We start from the raw sequence: 10,775 nt of genomic DNA, 5'->3' as shown, positions 1-10,775 counted from the left end.
CTAAGCCTCTCGTCAAAGGTGACCCCCAAGAACCTCACCTCCCTGACCTGTTCGAGCACCTGCCCATGCAGTCGAAGGGAGACGTCCCTATGCCCATTGAAGAAACAGATCACTTGAGACTTCCGTACGGACAGTTTAAACCCCCACTTCAGGGTCCACTGCTCCACCTGCTGTATTGCCCTTTGCAGTTTTGCCTCGTAAAACCGGAGATTCCTCCCTCTCACCCATAGAGCGCCATCGTCAGCATAAAGGCTCCTCCCAACAGACCCATCCACGTCGTCAAAGATGTCCTTAATCATAACATTGAACAAGATAGGGCTACACACACTCCCCTGCGGGATCCCATTCTCCACCCCATAGACCCCAGAGTAAGCAGCGCCCACTCTGGTTTGGATACGCCGGCCAGACAGAAAGCTCCGGACCCAGTTAAACAGTTTACCCTTCACACCACACTTCCGCAGCTTAATGAGGAGCCCATCCTTCCAAACCATATCGTACGCCTTCTCCACATCGAAGAGCACCGCAATAACCTTTTCTTTCTGAGCCCTGGCCAGCTGGATATCAGATTCCAAACACAACACGGAATCCATGGTGTTCCTGCCCCTACGGAAACCACTCTGGTGCGCGGGAAGCAAACCCTGACTCTCCAAGAAGTAATCCAACCGCTCGGTAACCATGCGCTCCATCGTTTTCCCGAGCTGCGACGTCAAGGCAATCGGCCTATAACTTGAAGGGTCAGACGCTGGCCTACCCGGCTTCAGAACCGGCACCACCGTAGACTGTTTCCACGCAGATGGAACACAACCTGAATCCCAAACACGGTTGAAAAGACCCAGGACTAGCCCAAGCGTGTCATCAGTCAAATGAGAGAGCATGTCATAGCACACCTCATCTTTACCCGGGGCTGTCTGTTTCGCCTTAGAAAGTGCTCTCCTTAGCTCAAACAAACTAAACGGAAGGTCAAGGTCATCTTGAGTCGAAGGCTGGTGCCCAATCAGCTCAGAATTCTGGGCCAGAGTACTCTCCTGTAATGCCTTTCCGCAGGTGAGAGATTGTCAGAGCTGTGCACCGACACAAAGGTGCCGGCCAACAGTTCAGCTTTGTCAACGTCGCTGACTGCTTCAACACCATTCTGTATTAGGACCGGGGTCCCATGACGGCGCTCAACCCCATGCATCCGCTTAATCATCCCCCAAACATCCCCGAGACGCGTTTCTCTCCCAATTTTGGAACAATACCGCCTCCAATAGGCACTCTTGGCCATTCTTACAGTTTTCCGCACAACAGCGCGGGCCCTCTTGTAGTCAATGAGGGCACCCTCAGTGTGGGTAACCCTTAGCCGGCGAAACGCCGCATTTCTCGCCCTAACAGCATGACCACATGCTTCATTCCACCACGGCACCCGCTTCCTATGTCCACTACCACCACTCTTAGGAATCGTGCCTACCGCTGACTGCTTGATGAGCGAGACAATTGCACTATTGAGATCATCCACCTGAGTCAATCCTCCTTCCTGCAGAACCCTAGAACCATCATCAGCTTTCCTCAGGAAAGCCCCCCAGTTCGCCCTTGCCAACTGCCACCTCTGGGTCCTCGTCCCCCTGACCACACAGCTCCCAAAGCCAATCTCGGTGCGGACTAGATAGTGATCGCTACCAAAAGAAAGATTACCAAGAACCTCCCAACTACAAACACCAGCTAACTCCTTGGACACAAGCGTAAGATCTATTGCACTTTCCGTACCGGTCCCCATATCATAGCGGGTCCCACTCCCATCATTCAGACAAACCAACTCCCTTTGATTGATAAAACCCTCTACCACCTGCCCATACCTATCGGTACCACTACCGCCCCACAAAGCGCTATGCGCATTAAAATCCCCACACCACACGGCCTTTCCCCGAACATCCTTACCGATACTATGTAAGGACTCTAACGTTAACTCACCACACGGATTATAAAGGTTAACCACAGTAACAGCTTCACCACCCAGCCAGACCCTCACCGCCAGAGCCTCCGGCGCTTTACTCACACTGACAACAACGTAATTTAGGTCATCTCGGACAAACACAGCCACACCTCCGCCTCTACCCTGCTCCCTATCATTCCTAACACACACATACCCTTGTATCCCAAAACCCCACCTAGGTCGTAACCAAGTCTCCTGCACGCACATAACGTGAGGCTTGTTCAACAAGGTAGAGACAAAATGCTTAAATTCCTGGCCATTAGCACGAAGACTACGCGCATTCCATTGCAAGACAACCACCGCCATTATGAGCCCCCGGAACCTGACGGCGCATCGGGAGCCCCCCCACTCCCACTGCCAGAATGGGGCAGGGTGCCTTCCCGCAGCGCATCCTCTATCTCCGTCCACTCGGGACCCCCAGCTCCAAAGTACTTCCCTGCAGCCTTAGCGATGATATTAGTCTTTTCGGATCTCTTCTTGGTTTGACCAGTACAGTTAATCACTTCCACCATAAAGAGGAAGAAATCTTTCCTCTTCACAACCAGTACATCCTCCGCACCCACAGGGCCTCTGCCCGTGGAAGCCACACTCACAGGCATCCCAGTGGGGACCTCCCCCTGGCCGCGGGCAACGCTGCCCCCTCCCCTGTCGCCTAGGACACCAGCAGCACTGGCAGCCCCCACTGCATCTACCTTCACCTGACTACCAGACACCTTCTTGACCGCATCCGCGTAGGATATGCCTTGAGAGGCTCTAACTTTTTGCACCTCAGCAGCCCTCTTGCTGAACACGCATCCCCCGTAGGCAGAGCTATGCTCTCCCCCACAGTTACAGCACTTGAGTTTTGCTCCGTCGTCACACTTCCCATACTCGTGGTCTCCTGCACATTTACCACACTTCTGCTTCCCTCTACAGACCGCTGCAATATGCCCAAAGCGCTGGCACTTGAAGCAACGCAGGGGCGGCAGAACATATGGGCGTACGCCATAGCGCATGTACCCAACGCACACCACACGAGGCAGGATCCCACCTTCAAATCTAATCATTATCGACAGGCTGTCACACCTTACCCCATCCCAGGTCATCTTCAACCGCCTAGCATCCACCACCTTAGCTTCAGTCAAATTCTCCTTTATGTCATCCACAGATGTCGTCGTAGGGACGTCTACGATAACTCCCCTGACCGTGCCTCTTACAGCATCAGACACAAGAATGTCCTTCCCCCCCAGACACTTAGCTTCAATCGCCTTCCTTTGCTGAGCCACGTCCTTGCACACGACCAGCAGCGAGCCATCTCTAAGGACACTCGCATGCTTGACCACTCCCACAGCTACAGTCAGGCTCCTTGTCAACGCCATCGGATCCCACCCCTTAAAGGACGCATTATCCTGCGCGAGCTTTATGAACACCTTACACTCTGAACTCACATCCCCGATATCTGCAACCCCCCCGCCCTGCTCCTCACTGAGAGAGCCCTCCATAGACGAGCAAGAAGACGCCCTACGCTGCACAGGATCAGTGGCTCCAGGGGAGTCCTCCCCGCTGTTCATATCGTCACCGACCAGGTCACGCTTCCTCTTCCTCTTCCCCGTCATACGGACCGAGGCGTTCCTCTATGTTGCCGTAATATCCAAACAACGCTCAATAATCCACCGTCAGCGATGTTGTTATTGGCAGAGGCCCCGTCGTTGATGTGTAATGGCGGCAACAGCCGGTTGTTGTTGTTGTTGTTGTTGTTGTTGTTGTTTTATGGCGGTTGGCATCCGAGTGTTGCATTACCGCCAGACTTTATTCCTCAGACGTTTCGTAGTCCTCAGACTCTGTCGTAGTCCGTAAAAGTACTCCTTCCATTGCTTTGGTTGTTGTTGTTGTTGTTGTTGTTTTATGGCGGTTGGCATCCAAGTGTTGCATTACCGCCAGACTTTATTCCTCAGACTTTGTCGTAGTCCTCAGACTCTGTCGTAGTCCGTAAAAGTACTCCTTCCATTGCTTTGGTGTTACAAAGCCCATGAGGTCATGATACGTCTTTGTGACTAGAATAGTTGTTGTTTCAGAGACCAACCGGCTTTATTCCAGGGAGACTCTTCTTCATCTTCCTCTCCTTCTTTGACGTTCGGTGCTTCCACCGTACAGCTTTATTCTTTAGGCCGGTTGTTGTCTGAAACAACAACAACTATTCTAGTCACAAAGACATATCATGACCTCATGGGCTTTGTAACACCAAAGCAATGGAAGGAGTACTTTTACGGACTACGACAGAGTCTGAGGACAAAGCACTGGAAGTCAAGGCACTGGAAGAAGAACTTTTAGGACTACGACAAAGGGGGTTGGTGATCTGCGTGTGAGCCCGTCGGTGGCTTTGTCTGCTATAGCTCCGTGGAAGTTTGTCCCGGCTCCTGTTGATGTTAGCTTGCATGGCAAGCTTAGAGGAGTCGCTGGGAGGGCACAGCAGTTTGCCGTTCAAGCGCTCATCGATAAGCACTCAGGTGATGTGTTTATTTATACCGACGGGTCTAGGGATCCTGAGAGTGGGCGTACTGGCGCCGCTTATTTTGTGCCTGACCTGGGGCTGGCGGTCAAGAAGAGGTTGACAGATCGCCTTTCTGTTTTCACGTCGGAACTCATAGCGATACGGTTGGCATTGGAATGGGCGGAATCTGCTTTGCAGTGTTGCGGCATTGTGGTGGCCTCCGACAGCCTTTCTGCATTGCAAAGCATTAAATCTGGGAAATCGGATTGCAGACAGGATGTGTTGAATGGCATCTTCTGTCTGATGCTCTCCCTGTCCAGGAAGGATGTGAGGGTTTCCTTCTTTTGGGTCCCTGCGCATGTGGGGGTGGATGGTAACGAAATGGCTGATGCACTGGCTAAACGTTCCCTTAGGCGGCCATCAATTGATGTGGCGGTTGAGTTAAGCAAATCTGAAATCAAGCCCGTTATCAAGAGTCATGTGGTCGGCCTTTGGCAGGAATTTTGGAGCCACTGTGTTACTGGACGGCATCTCTATCACGTACAGGGTAGTGTGGGTCCTTGCGGGTCTATGGGCAGGAACGCGTGGGAGGAAAGGGCCTTCGCCCGCATGAGGATTGGCCATACTGGACTCAATTGGTCACTGAGTAGGATAGGCAAACACCCGACCGGTCTGTGTGGTCACTGTCGGGTGCCAGAGACTGTCGAGCATGTGCTGATTTGCTGTGAGGCTTATGATAGAGAAAGGGCCGGGTTGGCCTTGTGGTTTCGGAATAATGGGCGGGAGTTCAATCTGCAGAACGTTCTGGCGATTCAGTCACAGGGTTTGTGTCAGGCTGTGGTAGCACAGGGCTGGGTAAACGTTTATAGAGGTGGGGGGTGTTGGAGACTGAGCCGAGGATGAGGAGCAAGAGGATGTTCTAACGCGCTTTGACTTCATGGGCCTAGAAACACCAAAGTGATGGAAGAAGGACTTCTAAAGGATAAAACGACAAAGACGTCCCATGACCTCATGGGCTTTGTAAAACAACAAAGACGTCCCATGACCTCATGGGCTTTGTACTTCCAAAGCACCGAACGTCAAAGAGGGAGAGGAAGATGAAGAAGAGTCTCCCTGGAATAAAGCCGGTTGGTCTCTGACACAACAACTATTCTAGTCACAAAGACATATCATGACCTCATGGGCTTTGTAACACCAAAGCAATGGGAGGAGTACTTTTACGGACTACGACAGAGTCTGAGGACTACGAAACGTCTGAGGAATAAAGTCTGGCGGTAATGCAACACTCGGATGCCAACCGCCATAAAACAACAACAACAACAACAGGACTACGACAAAGTCTAAGGAATAAAGTCTGGCGGTAATGCAACACTCGGATGTCAACCGCCATAAAACAACAACAACAACAACAACCGGCTTTGTTCCAGGGAAACTCTTCTTCATCTTCCTCTCCTTCTTTGACGTTCGGTGCTTCCACCGTACAGCTTTATTCTTTAGGCTTCATTTATAGGCTTTAATATTTCCACTGATGTCGCTGCTTGGTAGCCGTGCGTCTACGAGACTGGGCGAGGACAGGAGACCACCCCCACCCCCATCTCGTCACTCTGATCACTCTGACTCCCCACAAGCAGACCCCCATCACTCCGACTCCCATTTAGCGCCTTTAGCCTGTTTTCTATATCTGCCCAATCAAGCTCCTTTGTTCCAAGGAATCTCCCTGCAGCTCCAGCAATGATCCTGATCCTTTCAGTTCTGCTTTGAGTCTGAGCAGCACAGTTTACAACATCCACCATAAAGAGTACAAAATCCTCTCTATCCACAACCAGGGTATTCTCATTAATTCTGGAACCTGCACACTTGGGACCTCCACTCTTGAAACCTTCACACTTCTTGGGAGCCACGCTGGCCTTTCTCATTTTGCCCTGGCTGGGAGCAGCACTGGCTCCTCTCTCTGTATTTACTCTAAACTCGTTACTTGAAACTTTCTTGACTGCATCTGTATGGGATATACCTTGAGAGACCTTTATTTTATGCACCTCAGCAGCTCTTTTGCTAAACCTGCATCCCCCGTAGGCAGAGCTATGTTCTTCCCCACAGTTACAGCACTTCAGTTTTGCTCCCACGTCACACTTCCCATACTCGTGATCTCCTGCACATTTACCACATCTTTGCCTCCCTCTACAGACCGCTGCAATATAGTGCCAGCGCACTTCTTTAAGAAAGAAGTTTCTTTAAAGCAATGCAGGGGCGGTGGAACATATGGCCTAACGTCATGGCACATGAACCCAATGAACACCTTACTAGGCAGGCACCTCCCTTCAAGTGTTACCATTACGACAAGCTGTCACATCTTACCCCAGACCGGGTCACCTTCAACCGCATAGCGTCCACCACCGTAGCTCCAGTCAAATTCTCCTTAACTTCAACCACAGACGTCGCCGTAGGGACACCTACGATAACTCCTCTGACCGTGTTTCTTTCAGCATCAGACACAAGAATGTCCTTTCCACCCAGACGTTTAGTTCCAATCGCCTTCCGTTGCTGAGCCGCGTCCTTGCACACGACCAGCAGCGAGCCATCTCTAAGGACACTCGCACTCATGATCACTCCCACAGCTACAGTTAGGCTCTTTGACAATGCCACTGTGTCTGTTTAGACAGGAGATATTTATGTTTTATATGAATTATACATATGTTTGCTGTTACAGGCGCACTATGTAACTTTTCTGGTGAAGGGGCCGCTGCTTGTCCTTATTCACCAATAAGACAAAATACAGGTCAGATCTGTGGAGAGGTCACCCAGCTCAAAATAATGCCGTTTTTCCAGGGAATTTTGAGCTATAAAAACACTCAATAAAATAAATACTATAATTAATGCCATACTACGATACCAGTGGCGGGCCGTGGGTCTGGGGCTTGGGCCTTCAGTGAGGTCATTCACAGTCCCAGCCGAATTAATTAACGAATGAATTAATATATATATTTTTAAATTATATTCTGATTATGTTTAGGCTAGCAGAGAAGGCCTTGCTGGTCCTGATGGCCCACCACTGTACGATACATGGCAAAGTGATAGTATCACCTTGGAGACAAGCAGGTGGCTTCTAGCTAGTTTCTCTACTAGTTTTAGTATTTTTTTGATAACCCTGTCTGTACCTATATTCAAATGGCCTTTGTCAGTTACTTTCTTGACTGGTAACTCCAATAATTGCAGCACTGTAATAACTCAGATTTATTATAATAAATGTGTAAGTACCTTTAAAAGTCCTGTTTCTCAAAGTCAAAGGATTTTTATTCAATATTTTGAAGATAAATAGCATCTATTCTCGGTAAAGGGTTCAGCTTTAGATTTGTACAATTTATAGATTAAAGAGGACCAGAATATTGAATTACATTTACAGAAGGGTCCAGAAGGGCCCGCCCAGTGGGCAGGGCTTACCACAGAATAGGATAAATATCTGAGTTCCCGGTCTAAATTCGCAGATTGAGAATTTGGATGAGAGTCCAGGTGATTACAGCTGAATCTATTCTACAATTACATTTAGGTAAAACTTTATTATTATTAATCCTATTTCTGTATTTTTGTGTATGTGCAGAAGTCTGATGTATCTCCTGACTATGACAAGCACCGCCCGGAATAGAAGCAGATCGATCATTTCATCAGAACTCTGTTTAGTGCAGCATAGCTGACGGCAGAGTGCGCCATTGACACTTTGGAGTGTGGAGCTGCAGCAAGTGTATGTATGTATTGACTGTAATTGACTGTAGGGGGCAGTGCAAAGCACAGCCCTGTCTAACTCATCTTTCCAAAGTCAAGTCTGAGTCTGTCAAGTGACCATTATTTACCACTTCAGTTTTGAGGCCCAAGTACATAATTCTAAAATAAAGAGTGATGGCAATGTCAAAAACAGTCGGCAGTGCCTTAGTAGCTTCAGTCCAATATTTTGGAGGAACAGGACAGTCGCAAAACATGTGATAGTGGTTTACCTCCTGGTTGCCACAATGTCTCCAACAGTTAGCAATTACATGTGAATAATGGACACTTTGATAGGGTGTTATGAATAAACATGAAACGTTTTTCCGACAAGATTCCCTCCAGACATGTGATTGTGAGGTCCTCTACTGGGATGTACACACATTTTCCCACTCCTCGTCCGTCAAAACAAGGTAAGCTTCTCTTTCCCATGTTTTTAATGTATATAGTGAAGTAGCTGTCCAGATTAGCAATGCACTGTTATCATTTTCATATTATTCCCCTTGAGAGTTCTGATTTATAAGCATTGATTTAAAAAAATGTCAGTCAGAGGGTTATAATGGTCATTCATTTGTTTAATTTCCTGGTTATAACTCCTCATTTGTAAATTTAAAAAAAAAGTTCTGTTTCTCCAAGTCAAAGGATTCTTTCAACTTATCCAAGCTTTTTTTACGTGATTATCTTTTATGATCTGGTGAAAACCTTTTAACCTTTTGTAATCAAGACCTTGAATCTCAGGTCAGTTGTTTGGTACAAAACCTTGGTCACAAGCCAACCCGTTTAAGATTTGAACATCCTTGTTTAGTTTGTGTGTTTTGATAGGCTCCTTCCACAGATTTCACCCACAAGACTACAAGAGTATTGATCGTGACTTTTGTTTTCTTTATTCAACTACACATGACAGTATAAAAATATGTTTGGGTAACATCTACATGATTATTTATTGTTTACCCTTTTAAGGGCCATTCCAAATTAAAGAATATATGTGGGCACTACAAGAATAAACTTCTATATATATATATGCGAAGAAACTTGTAGTCAAAATAAAGACAGAATTTTCTTTTCAGCACCACGGCCAGGGAACAGCAGTACCTCCAATCGTGAAAGGTACCACTGTTCCCCCTGGCTACACTGTGGACTGTTCACAAAGACAACATGATTATGTGCTGGTGATGTGGCTCTAGGTGGCTACATGCATGCACAATCTCATGCATAATCACATTGTCAGCCTGGAGCCAGTAGGGGGGACATCAGTACTTTTCACGATTGAAAGTACAGCTGTTCCCCCAGAGAGTATAGGTACTGTGGAAAATAGGCCCGACCCCCTTCAGAGCTGATGAATTCCTCAAAAGAGTGTTAAGAGGGGCCACTGATGTACTTAGGAATCCATTTGACATTAGTACTCGTGGGGATCTCCCATTCGGGTTGATCCTCCTGCAACTGTACGAATGTACCGTGCTGCTCACAGCCGAAGTCAAACACATACTTCCCAGGGCCTGAAGGATTATTCTTGACAAAGTTTCCCTTGAATCTGTGGTTGGAGTAGATGTACTCTCCCTTGGATTCCATCTTCCCATTCTCCCATTTGCCTTTGTACTTGGCGCCTGTGCTCTTATAGTGGTAGGTGCCCTGACCATGTCTCTGGTGTTTTAACCACTGTCCATTGTACGTGTCTCCATTGGGGTAGGTATAGATCCCACGGCCGTGCCTCATGTCATGAACCCAATAACCTTCATATTTGGAGCCGTCTGGGTAGTAGAAAGTACCCTCCCCATGCTTCATGTTCTGGAAGTAGTTCCCCACATGTTTGGCTCGGTTCCTAAAGCGATAGGTTCCCAGTCCGTGTCTTTTCCCGTTATGATACTGTCCTTCATAAGTGTCTCCATTTTCCAGCACAGCTTTTCCAAAACCATGCCTATCCCCAGCCTCGTTTCTCTCTCCTTCATATTTCTGAATAATCTCTTCACTGTCCGAATCCTCCAATCCAAAGTCTGACATGTTTTTTTTTAAGAACAACTTAAAGGACGGAAATTTGGATTTGAAACAAAAAACATGAAGTTGTTAACCGTGCTCTTCTTCTTTTTAAGTTACTTTTAATGAAGGTTGGCAGCAAACTTCTTCTTTGGTGTTTTCTTCTTCTTTGGTGTATTAATGGCGATTGGTATCAAAGTTGTTGTTTTCGGCAGAGTTGTTGTTGTTTTATGGCGGTTGGCGTCCAAGTGTTGCATTACCGCCAGACTTTATTCTTCAGACTTCATTGTATTCTTTAGAAGTTCTTCTAAGGTGCATTTACCGCCAATCACCATGTTCAAAAACCTTTGTTGTTTTGTTGCTGATGACATCATCATAAGAATTATGATGTCATCATCATTAGAATGATGACATCATCATTAGAAAGATGATGTCATCATCATTAGAATGATGACATCATCATTAGAATGATGATGTCATCGAGCATCATTGTTAGAATGATGATGTCATCAAGCAGTGGATGAATGAGATGTCATTTTCTATATGACATCTCATATAGAAAATGCCTTATAGTGTAACACTTGGATACCAGCCGCCATCAAACTTGGATAC

General features: G+C 47.5%; 1 pseudogene; it reads right to left on the bottom strand.

Annotated features, from left to right (window-relative positions):
- Positions 1–9,372: 9,372 nt before the first annotated feature.
- On the bottom strand, positions 9,373–10,190 carry LOC140364954 (radial spoke head 1 homolog; annotated as a pseudogene).
- Between the last annotated feature and the right edge of the window lie 585 nt (positions 10,191–10,775).

This window comes from Eucyclogobius newberryi, unplaced genomic scaffold (assembly GCF_026437365.1).
Source record: "Eucyclogobius newberryi isolate DKJ021-1_F unplaced genomic scaffold, fEucNew1.0.hap1 SCAF_18, whole genome shotgun sequence".
Classification (NCBI taxonomy): Eukaryota; Metazoa; Chordata; class Actinopteri; order Gobiiformes; family Gobiidae; genus Eucyclogobius; species Eucyclogobius newberryi.
Note: the sequence above shows the minus strand (reverse complement) of the source record. Positions and strands in the feature narration are given on the sequence as shown.